This window comes from Rhinatrema bivittatum, chromosome 8 (assembly GCF_901001135.1).
Source record: "Rhinatrema bivittatum chromosome 8, aRhiBiv1.1, whole genome shotgun sequence".
Classification (NCBI taxonomy): domain Eukaryota; kingdom Metazoa; phylum Chordata; class Amphibia; order Gymnophiona; family Rhinatrematidae; genus Rhinatrema; species Rhinatrema bivittatum.
The window spans coordinates 220,961,307-220,972,272 of NC_042622.1; positions in this window are offsets into that span (position 1 = coordinate 220,961,307).

The following is a 10,966-nucleotide window of genomic DNA, read 5'->3' on the forward strand; positions in this document are numbered from 1 at the left end:
CATACCATCCAAGTACATGGTCAGCCCCTCACCAACACACTTTTCCTGGAAGATTCCCATTTCGGCATAGGTTCGGTCAACCCACTAGATTCAGGGGCGGGGGGGCTCCCATCTGTCGGCTGTTCAACTCCGGTTTTTGCAGATTCGCTGCTGCCTGCAAATTCAGGCACGCCTGCATGGGATGCGGTGCAGGCCACCCTCAAACAAAATGCACAAGGGGCGGTAACATCCCACATACAGAGCACCACTAAATTCAATAGAGCTCCCCCCCATTAATATACATAGCTTATATAACTGTTTAAAGGGTTATCAGCCCAAGGAGGCAAGCTGGTTATACGAAGGCTTTTCCCAAGGTTTCCGCATACCTTTCATGGGGCCAGAAACCGACACTGAGGCTAAGAATCTGTTATCTGCAAGGAGTAATGAAGAGGTCATAGCGCAAAAAAAAAAAAAAAAAGAAGGCGACATGGGTAGGGTGGAAGGCCCATTCAATGATAAGCCACTACCCCATTTTAGGATTTCCCCTCTTGGGGTGGTACCCAAAAAAAAAAAAAAGAGCCAGGGGAATTCCGAATGATTCACCAGTTATCCTTCCCAGAGGGTGGTTCAGTGAATGATTACTTGGACCCCGACGCATGCTCTGTCGCCTACGCATCATTCGACCAGGCATTAGACATGGTGAGGCATTGGGGACAAGGCGCATGGTTGGCAAAAGCCGACATTGAATCAGCCTTTCGCTTGCTTCCAATACATCCCAGCTGCTTCCATCTGTTAGGGTTTCAATTCTGAGGTAAATATTACTTCGATAAATGCCTCCCGATGGGCTGCTCCGTATCTTGTGCCTACTTTGAGAGGTTTAGCACATTTGTGCAATGGGCGGTGGGCGGTAGAGCAGGACATCGGGAGGGGAAAAAATCATACACTATTTGGATGATTTTTATTTACCGGCCATAGGGACACACAGGCCTGTGCACAAGCCCTTGAAGCATTCACGCGGAAAAGCGGACGAATTAGGTATTCCGCTAGCCAAGCACAAATCAGAAGGACCGTCAAAAAAAAAAAAAATTGTCATTTCTGGGAATCGAAATCGATACCCTGCAAATGGTCACACGCCTACCGCCCGCAAAGCTGGAAGCGTTACGCGCCAACATATCTATTACTGAACACTCACGCAAAATCACGCTAAAACAAATGCAGTCACTCATTGGTCATCTCAATTTCGCATGCAAGATCATGCCCATGGGTCGCCCTTTCATTAGAAGATTGTCCCAAGCCACAGCATCCGCAAGAGCCATCATTTCATTAGAATCACCAAGGAGCTCAGGGAGGACCTCATAGTATTGAAGACATTCCTGGGGTATTATAATGGCCGGACGGTTTGGAGGGACCCACTCATGACCAATAGGGAGTTACAGCTCTACACCGACGCAGCGGGGAGCGTTGGATTTGGGGCCTATCTGGCTGGGAAATGGTGTGCTGAACGACGGCCAGTGCAGTGGGAAGCCAAGGGTGTGCTCAGAGACATCACTTTTCTCGAATTGTTCCCCAGTGTTGCAACGATACACATGTGGAAAGCATGTTTCCAGAATAGAAAAGTAGTTTTTTGGTCGGACAACATGGCGGTTGTACAGGCTATAAATTCTCTCACCGCCTACGCCCACAGGGCATTAGGCTATTGCAGGATTTAGTACTGCTCTGCCTGTGCGTTAACCTGGTCTTTAAGGCTAAGTACGTACCGGGGGAGTTTAACTGCATTGCTGATGTACTGTCTCGTTGTCAGTGGTATCATTTCAGATTCCTGGCCCTGGAAGCAGAACATCAACCATATCGCATCCCACCTTGGATCTGGGAATTAGGGTGCCCGGGATCGACTCCTTATTGAGATCGGCTCTGGCAGAGAGTACTTGGAGAGCATATTCACGCGGATGGAGCTTATTCCAACAATTTGCCAATCAAAAAACACACACATTCAGGGGACAATGACAGAGAAAAATGTAACAGAGTTCTTACTTTACCTCAAGAACGCGGGTGTATCCAGAGCACAGGCAGGGCAGCACATAGCGGCTATTGTTTTCATTGCCAAATTATGGGGTATAAGCGCCATTAGCAACTCCTTTCTCATAAAGAAGATATTAGAGGGTTGGCGGAGACAAGAACCAGGTAGAATGGACGCCAGAAAGCCTATCACACCGATGCTGCTTCAAGCACTGGTAAAGGAGCTCCCTAGCCTAGTTTGGGACAATTACGAGGTAAAGCTATGGACCGTGGCCTTTTCACTAATGTTCTTTGGGGGCATTTAGAAACAGCGAGCTTATCCCGAGGGCAAAGGTGACCACCAGGCCATCTGATGGGGGTCTCCCGATAGAAAACATAAGGATGGTTAAGGAGGCAGTACAGATCTTTATTAGGCGAGCAAAAAATGATCAGCGGGCAGTAGGTCGTTGGATTACGTTATACCCTGCTCGTATGGGGGATATATGCCCTAAGGGCCGCGAGAGAATACCTTAAATTACGCCCGCCCGGGAGGGGTCCGTTACTAAAACACAAAGATGGCAACGCACTATCGCGTTACCAGTTTATCAGCATACTGCGCAAAGGATTAGAAAAGATAGGGGAAGACGCGGGAGGTTATCACACACATTCATTCCGAATAGGCGCAGCATCCTTTGCCAGCAGCAGCGGTTTAAGCGAAGATCAAATTAAAGCTGTAGGGCGGTGGAAATCCGGTAAATTCAGATCTTACATACGGCCCAATAAACAGTTTCACTAGGAAATCTATACGGCATATAATTAACATCCTGTTCCCCTTAACCGTTCCTATTTTGTCTATCATAGACTCGTCAGCCGAGAGTGCGAAAGTGATATGGATCATGGGGCACTCGTACATTTATTGGGCGCACGTACATTTATTGGGCGCACATTAGAACCAAGAAAAAGACCTCCAGCGATCAGATGGGCATACCTCATAGCAAGGCCAGCATATTCTGGCTGGGCAACCGAGGGATGAGGTGGGGCCAACTAAGGCCTTGCATCCTCCAATACGCCAGGCAATTGCCACGGCCTGATATTATCATCTGTCAGTTAGGAGGTAACGATTTGGTCACAGTCAAAAACATTGACCTAATAATCAATATCAAGAAGGACTTGACTGCAATTAAGGCTATATGGCCATCCGTGGTATTTAGTGTCCTTCCCTCCTTTACCTGCCCTGCCTTTCTACCCGACACCCCCTGTCTATATACCATCTCTAACTTCCCCTATTTCTACTCCTACTATAATGATCTTACCATATAATTGCTCCTAATCTAAGATTAGCACAATCTCTCCCCTCTTACCACTTCTAATTTAGAACTCCATCACCTTCTAACCATCTCCCTTAGCTTTTACCTATTCCCCTTGAACCCTTTTACTCTATAGTATTGTTTTTAATTCAGCTCAGTTAAGATACAACTAAATGATAGTTCTGTTTTTTTAAAAATATTCTACTTGTTTTATGTTCAAATATTTATATACTTACCTTTTTTTATTTGTATAACGCTTATATAACTCTGTTAAATGTAAAACGCTCCGGCGTAAGTTCCTGTTTACTGTACACCGACGTGATATCTTTGATGAGCGGCGGTGTATAAAAACTTATAAATAAATAAATAGTGTGGTCCCACATTATCCTTATCCTCCGATTGGGATGGCGGGACGCGAGGTGGCAAAAAGCCATCGAAAAAAGCAGGCGCAAATTAAATAAAGAAGTGGGGACGTGGTTGAGAGCAATAGGGGGCTATGTCATCAAACATGATGATATTTCGTTCTCCTGTTCAGGCATGTATAGGCCAGATGGGGTTCACTTATCAGACGTTGGGGTAGATATCTTCATCCTCGCCCTGCAAACGGCCACAGCAGCTTTAGTAATTAGTGGGGGTAGGAAACAAATAAGGTTTTACTGTTTCCTACTTTGGCGGGTGCCCTCACCGGAGCATAAGGGGATGTGTCGCTGCATAGGGGGGAAGTTTTTGGTGTTGGGGGAGGGGGAAGGGGAGGAGCACAGCACCAAGGACTTTGCATAGGGGGAAAGCGGGGGCATGGATATAACTAAGCATGGCGGAGACCGAGATAATGGCCGGTCTGGGGGTGGCCCAATGAAGGCCTGGCATAAGCAATAACCGCGGCCCGCAAGGCCAGGGGTGGGAGGAGGCGGCAGAATACTGCACGGAGCGCAGTAGCCACGGAGGCGTTCACGGAGCGGGATGCCAGTGGCGGGTGTTCCCCTTCACGGAGCGGAAGGCGGGATTGGCATTCACGGAGCGGGGTGCCAATGGTATACCACCTTCATGGAGCGGAAGGATGGAGGGCTGCCGTCTCCAAAAAACAGAGGGGTGGGAAGAACAAGGAAGGTACCGGTGAGGGCGTTGGCTTTAGTTAATGCCAATTGCGTTTAAGCTGCTGCAATATAAAGTAATAATGTTTTAGTGCTATTTTTGGCTGTGGCCGTTTCTTCCACTCAATAAAGGTTATCTTGGTTTACCTACTCTGTTGTCGTGTGGTCAAGGGTGGGAGGGGCGGTCGTCCGTAAGCTACGGCGTGCCCGAGTTAGGATTACATTTTAGCTGCCAGATGTTAGAGCATTCCTCAAGCTTTGCTAGATCCCTTCTCATGTTTTTCACATCTTCTTTGAAAACCTTTCTTGATAGTCCTTCTGCAGTATCGCTTACAACAATGTTGTAAAGAATCAGTCCAAGGATCAATCCCTGCAGCACACCACTACTAACGCCCTTCTCCTCGGTGTGAACTCCATTTACCAGTTACCACTACCTTTTGTCGTCTCCTACGTCACTCTAGGGCCCATACCAAGGGCGCTCAGTTTATAAGTTACCGGTGGAACCATGGCAAAGGCTTTACGGAAATCCAAGTACACTACATCTAGTGCTCTCTCCCAATCCGACTCTCTAGTCACCTACTCAAAAGAAATTATTCAATTTCATCTGACAAGACTTACCTCTGGTAAAACCATGCTGCCCTAAATCTTGTAATCCACTGGATTCCAGAAACTCTGGATTCCATTATTTCATTTATTTTGTTACCATTGAGGTCAAACTAATTGGTTTACAGTTTCCAGCCTCCCCTTTATTTGAGAAAACACATCCGCCTGTCTCCAATCCTCTGGAACTACGCCCAGTTCTGACGTTGTATTCTATGCTCATTGTAACTCTCTCATTATATTGTTAACTTGGACAGTAACTTTCAAAGCGCCAGGCGCACACTGACGCTTCTGCATTGATGTGCGCCTAGGGATGCAGCGATTAAATAATGTACGTGCACATACACGTATACATTATAAAATATGCGCATGTTGCATTAGGGAAGGGTTATGCCCGCGCAACCCAGGTTACTGTATAGGCGCTTAATACAGCGCCTATACAGTAACCTGGGTGCGCTGGTACCTGTCATTTCAAATGACATTTGAAATGACAGGCACCAGGAAGTGTAAAAAACAAAATTTTTAAATACCTGTCGGAGGGCCGCGTGGGTCCAGGCGGCTGGCGGGCGGCGGCGGGAGCCGGGTGGTCGCGTGTTTAATCTAGGCCGCGGGCGGGCGGATGGGCGCCTGTTCCAGGCGGCGGGGGCGGGTGGACACGCGTTAGTTCGAGACGGCCGGCGGGCGGCGGCGGGTGGTCGCGTGTTAAATCTAGGCCGGGTCGCACAGGCGCGCATTCATTCATCCTGGCGGAGCCGGCGGCGAAAGCAGCCGGCTCCGCCTGGATGAATGAATTCATTCACTGCCTGTGGGGGCTGCCCCGGCAGCTCCCACTGGCAGTGAATGAATGCGCGCCTGCGCGACCCCTGCGATTCGGCGCTCAAGGCAGTCACATGCCGTGACATCACGGCATGTGACTGCCTTGAGCGCCGAATCGCAGGGGTCGCATTCATTCATCCAGGCGGAGGAGCCGGCGGCGAAAGCAGCCGGCTCCTCCGCCTGGATGAATGAATGCGACCCCTGCGATTCGGTGCTCAAGGCAGTCACATGCCGTGATGTCACGGCATGTGACTGCCTTGAGCGCCGAATCGCAGGGGTCGCGCAGGCGCGCATTCATTCACTGCCAGTGGGGGCTGCCGGAGAGGCAGCCCCCACCGGCAGTGAATGAATGCGCGCCTGTGCGACCCGGCCTAGATTTAACACGCGACCACCCGCCGGCCGTCTCGAACTAACGCGTGTCCCCCCGCTGCCGCCGCCGCCTGGAACAGGCGCCCACCCGCCCGCGGCCTAGATTAAACACGCGACCACCCGGCTCCCGCCGCCGCCTGTACCCACGCGGCCCTCCGACAGGTATTTAAAAATTTTTATTTTTTCTTCTGACAGGTTTTATGTGTCCCACATCATTACATTTTCTCGATCATCTCTGTATCGCTTTTTTTTTTTTAATTGTGTTTTATTGTTTTTGAGTGTCTTAAGCGGTGTCGATGGATTTGTTACTAGACTCACAGCCTTAACTCCTACTAGGGGGAGGCGGTAAACTAGCACGTTACGGCCGCGGCAAAACAGTGCGTTACTAATGAGATAACCTGCGTGCGCGTTACGGTATCGGAGGGGAATAGCTAATTCCTTCATTATACAGCTAATTCGTTCATTTACATGCCGGGTGCGGGAAGGGTTACGCGTCTGTTTTAAGAAGCGCTACGGACGCGCGAAACTGGAGACTGTATCGCTGGTTCGCCTTACGCGTCCGAATTGTGCGCAGCGAGCTCGTTACAGACGAGAAATCTTCAACTGAACGTTACTGTATCGAGCTGTTAGTGAGTAATCTAACCTTTATCAGTCTGTCTCAGCTACAGCTCAGCACTGGGAACCTGCATCTGGAACTCCCTATACCCCTACCATTGTGAGACGGGTTTCCTCTGCCGAGGGCCCCTGGACTGCTACCACTGGATCACCTCACTACTGCAACCTCTGGTGGTATCTTACAGTTGTATAATAAAAGACAAATTTTCTGTGTCTGCATGTCTTGAGTCTAGCCTAGTACTGTGGTTCCTCACGGGGCTCTTCCCTGTGGGAGTGGCCATCACCGCAGTACCCAAGAATCAACTCCAACCCCTCAAAACCATAACAGCGCACATCAGATTTTCAGAGATTACTATGCCACCCTTTATAGTGCAGGGCACTGGGACAAGGAGACTTGCTGCCAGTTTTATGACAGCATTGAGCTACCCCAACTCACATGTGAACAGGAACAACAGTTGAATCAACCGATTTCGGAGGCGGAGACTAGGCAGGTAATTTGGCAGTCTAAGCACTATAAAGCCCCAGGCCCCGATGGGTTTACTGCAGAATACTATAAGACTTTGACTGATGCTCTCATTGGCCTACTCACAAAAACCTTTAATGCCTTGATTGATGCAGGATCATACCCTGCTTCACTGTAATGAAGCTCATATAACGCTCATCCCTAAACCCGGGAAAGAGCCGCATTCCCCGGCATCCTACCGGCCTATATCCTTGTTGAACATTGATCAGAAATTATTAGCTAAGATTTTAGCTGACAGGCTAGCTCCAATTTTGCCCTCCTTAATTCGACCAGATCAAGTAGGGTTTGTGCAGAAACGCTACACGCTCACGAACATTCGTAGGGCAATGGCGGCCATGGCTCTCTGCACGCAGAGTAAGGTACCTTTCCTGGCCATAAGTTGTGACGCAGAAAAAGCCTTTGATAGGGTGGAGTGGCAGTATTTGTTTTATATCTTAGAGGTGATGAATATTAACGGCCGCTTTCAAGAGGCACTCCAGCTCCTCTATCGAGACCCTACCGCGCTAATCGTGGCTAACCAATTTCATTCAGAGAACTTTCCCCATCCGTCGGGGGGACTAGACAGGGGTGCCCATTATCTCCCTTATTGTTTATTTTGCAACTTGACCCTCTCCTTAGGGCTTTGCAGGATGCTGGGTTGATTAAGGGCGTCCGTTTCCAAACCACTACTTTCAAATACGCCGCCTTTGCTGACGACATTTTGGTTTTTCTCACCCACCCAAAGCATTCTCTGCCTCATCTGTTGTCTCTCTTTTGGGAGTTCGGATCCTTTTCTGGCGTTAAATTGAACCCAGAAAAATCTGAAGCCCTGGCCTTTCCCGATGCGCTGCGAGATAGATGGGAGGGTCAGTTTCCCCTACTTTGGGCATCAGCGCGAATACAGTACTAAGGTGTCAACTTGTCCACTGAGTGTTATTGTTTGTGATAATTGTGGGTGGATCCTTGGGCCGGTGGCAAATGACCACGCCCTCGGGGGAAGACCCCGAGGGGGACCACCGGTCAGGCTCAGAGTATGGAGACAGACACACGCAAGTTCTTTTATGAAACAGTATACTGAACCACCAGAGGTGGCAGTAGTGAGCTGGAAGAGCCCGGCTGGGCTGTAGTCCCTCAGGCACTGGAACAGCGATCCCAGGATGGCTGAGCTGCAGAGAAACTGAATATAATGAGTAGACAGGGTATGCAGAGTTCAGGAACAGAACCTTGATGGTAACACTCACACAATAGTCTCTTAGAAGCAGCCCAGGAGGTGGAATGAAGTAGGCCCTCGAGGAGCGAGTACCTGGTTCCAGGGAAAGCTCTGAGAGAGAGAGATGGTAACTCACTGGTGTTGTAGGCAGCGGTGACTTCCAGGCAGAAGTTGTATTCGGTATCAGGTCCAGGAACGTGGGCCCTCGAGGAGCGAGTACTGGTTCCAGACTGCGACCTGAAAAGCAAGAGAGAGAGAGAGCGAGGCCCCCGAGGAGCGGGTACCCCTGGTAAAGTCCAAGGAGGCAGAGTAGCAAGGTATGCGGAGAGCGAATCCCATCCGCAGCGATACCTGGAGGAAGCTAAGTAAACGTAACCTTAACCTAAACCTTTGCTAACTCCAATAGCTAGCAAAACGAAAGACCTTAAGTATCCGGTGAGGATGACGTCATCTCAGGGGGAAGCCCCTGAGGTTCGCGCCAATGCTGGTACTTGAGTCGGGGCCGCGCCACGCGTGCGCCCTTAGGCTTCAGGAGAACATGGCGGAAGGCAGCGTCTAGCCGGTCCGGGGACACCAGAGGAGAAAGCCAAGATGACGCCGCGGCAGCCAAACTTCCATCAACCAAACAGGGAGTCGCAAAAGAGGTAAGGTGGGTGGAGTGGAGATGTCGAGCAGCGATGGTCGCAACACTGAGCTCACTAAGATCTATGATTTGAATGTGTCCTCTAATGGACTTTACCCTGGAATGCGTCCGGCAATAGCACTCTCTTCCGTTACCTTTGGGTGGTCGCATACATCTTTTTAAGTTGATCATCTTACCAAAGTGGCTTTATGTCTTCCAAAACTTGGTGCTTTTGCTGAAGTCCAAGGACGTTAAACAATCAGAGCAGGGGATGCGGCGTTTTTTTTGGAAGGGGCGGGTTGGATGCACGTTTTCCGCTCCTTACTGAATAAGGGGTAAGGGAAAACACGCATCCAATGGCAGGTTAACGGAGCGCACTGTATTGTATCGGCCCGATTGGGATGCCATCAATATCCAAAACAGCAATTTGAATTAGAGATACAAAAATATGGCTTCTCGCACACATACCAGTTCCCTCTTTACAGATAAGGAAGAACCACAGTACCTCTGTACTCTTTACACTATCTTCCATCTCCTACTGCAGGTTACACCAAGCACCTCCATACTCAGCTCTCCCCTCCATCTCCTGATGCAGACTGCACCCAGCACCTCATACTCAGCTCTCCCCTCCACTTCCTGATGCAGACTGCACACAGCACCTCCATACTCAGCTCTCCCCTCCACTTCCTGATGCAGACTGCACCCAGCACCTCCATACTCAGCTCTCCCTTCCACCTCCTGATGCAGACTGCACACAGCACCTCCATACTCGGCTCTCCCCTCCATCTCCTGATGCAGACTGCACCAGCACCTCCATACTCAGCTCTCCCTTCCACCTCCTGATGCAGACTGCACCAGCACCTCCATTCTCAGCTCTCCCTTCCACCTCCTGATGCAGACTGCACACAGCACCTCCATACTCAGCTCTCCCTTCCACCTCCTGATGCAGACTGCACCCAGCACCTGCATACTCAGCTCTCCCCTCCACCTCCTGATGCAGACTGCACACAGCACCTCCATACTCAGCTCTCCTCTCCACCTCCTGATGCAGACTGCACACAGCACCTCATACTCAGCTCTCCTCTCCACCTCCTGATGCAGACTGCACCCAGCACCTCCATACTCAGCTCTCCCCTCCACCTCCTGATGCAGACTGCACACAGCACCTCCATACTCAGCTCTCCTCTCCACCTCCTGATGCAGACTGCACCCAGCACCTCCATATTCAGCTCTCCCTTCCACCTCCTGATGCAGACTGCACCCAGCACCTCCATACTCAGCTCTCCCCTCCACCTCCTGATGCAGACTGCACACAGCACCTCCATACTCAGCTCTCCTCTCCACCTCCTGATGCAGACTGCACACAGCACCTCATACTCAGCTCTCCTCTCCACCTCCTGATGCAGACTGCACCCAGCACCTCCATACTCAGCTCTCCCCTCCACCTCCTGATGCAGACTGCACACAGCACCTCCATACTCAGCTCTCCCTTCCACCTCCTGATGCAGACTGCACACAGCACCTCCATACTCAGCTCTCCTCTCCACCTCCTGATGCAGACTGCACACAGCACCTCCATACTCAGCTCCCCCTCCACCTCCTGATGCAGACTGCACACAGCACCTCATACTCAGCTCTCCCCTCCACCTCCTGATGCAGACTGCACACAGCACCTCCATACTCAGCTCTCCCCTCCACCTCCTGATGCAGATTGCACACAGCACCTCCATACTCAGCTCTCCTCTCCACCCCCTGATGCAGACTGCACACAGCACCTCCATACTCAGCTCTCCCCTCCACCTCCTGATGCAGATTGCACACAGCACCTCCATACTCAGCTCTCCCCTCCACCTCCTGATG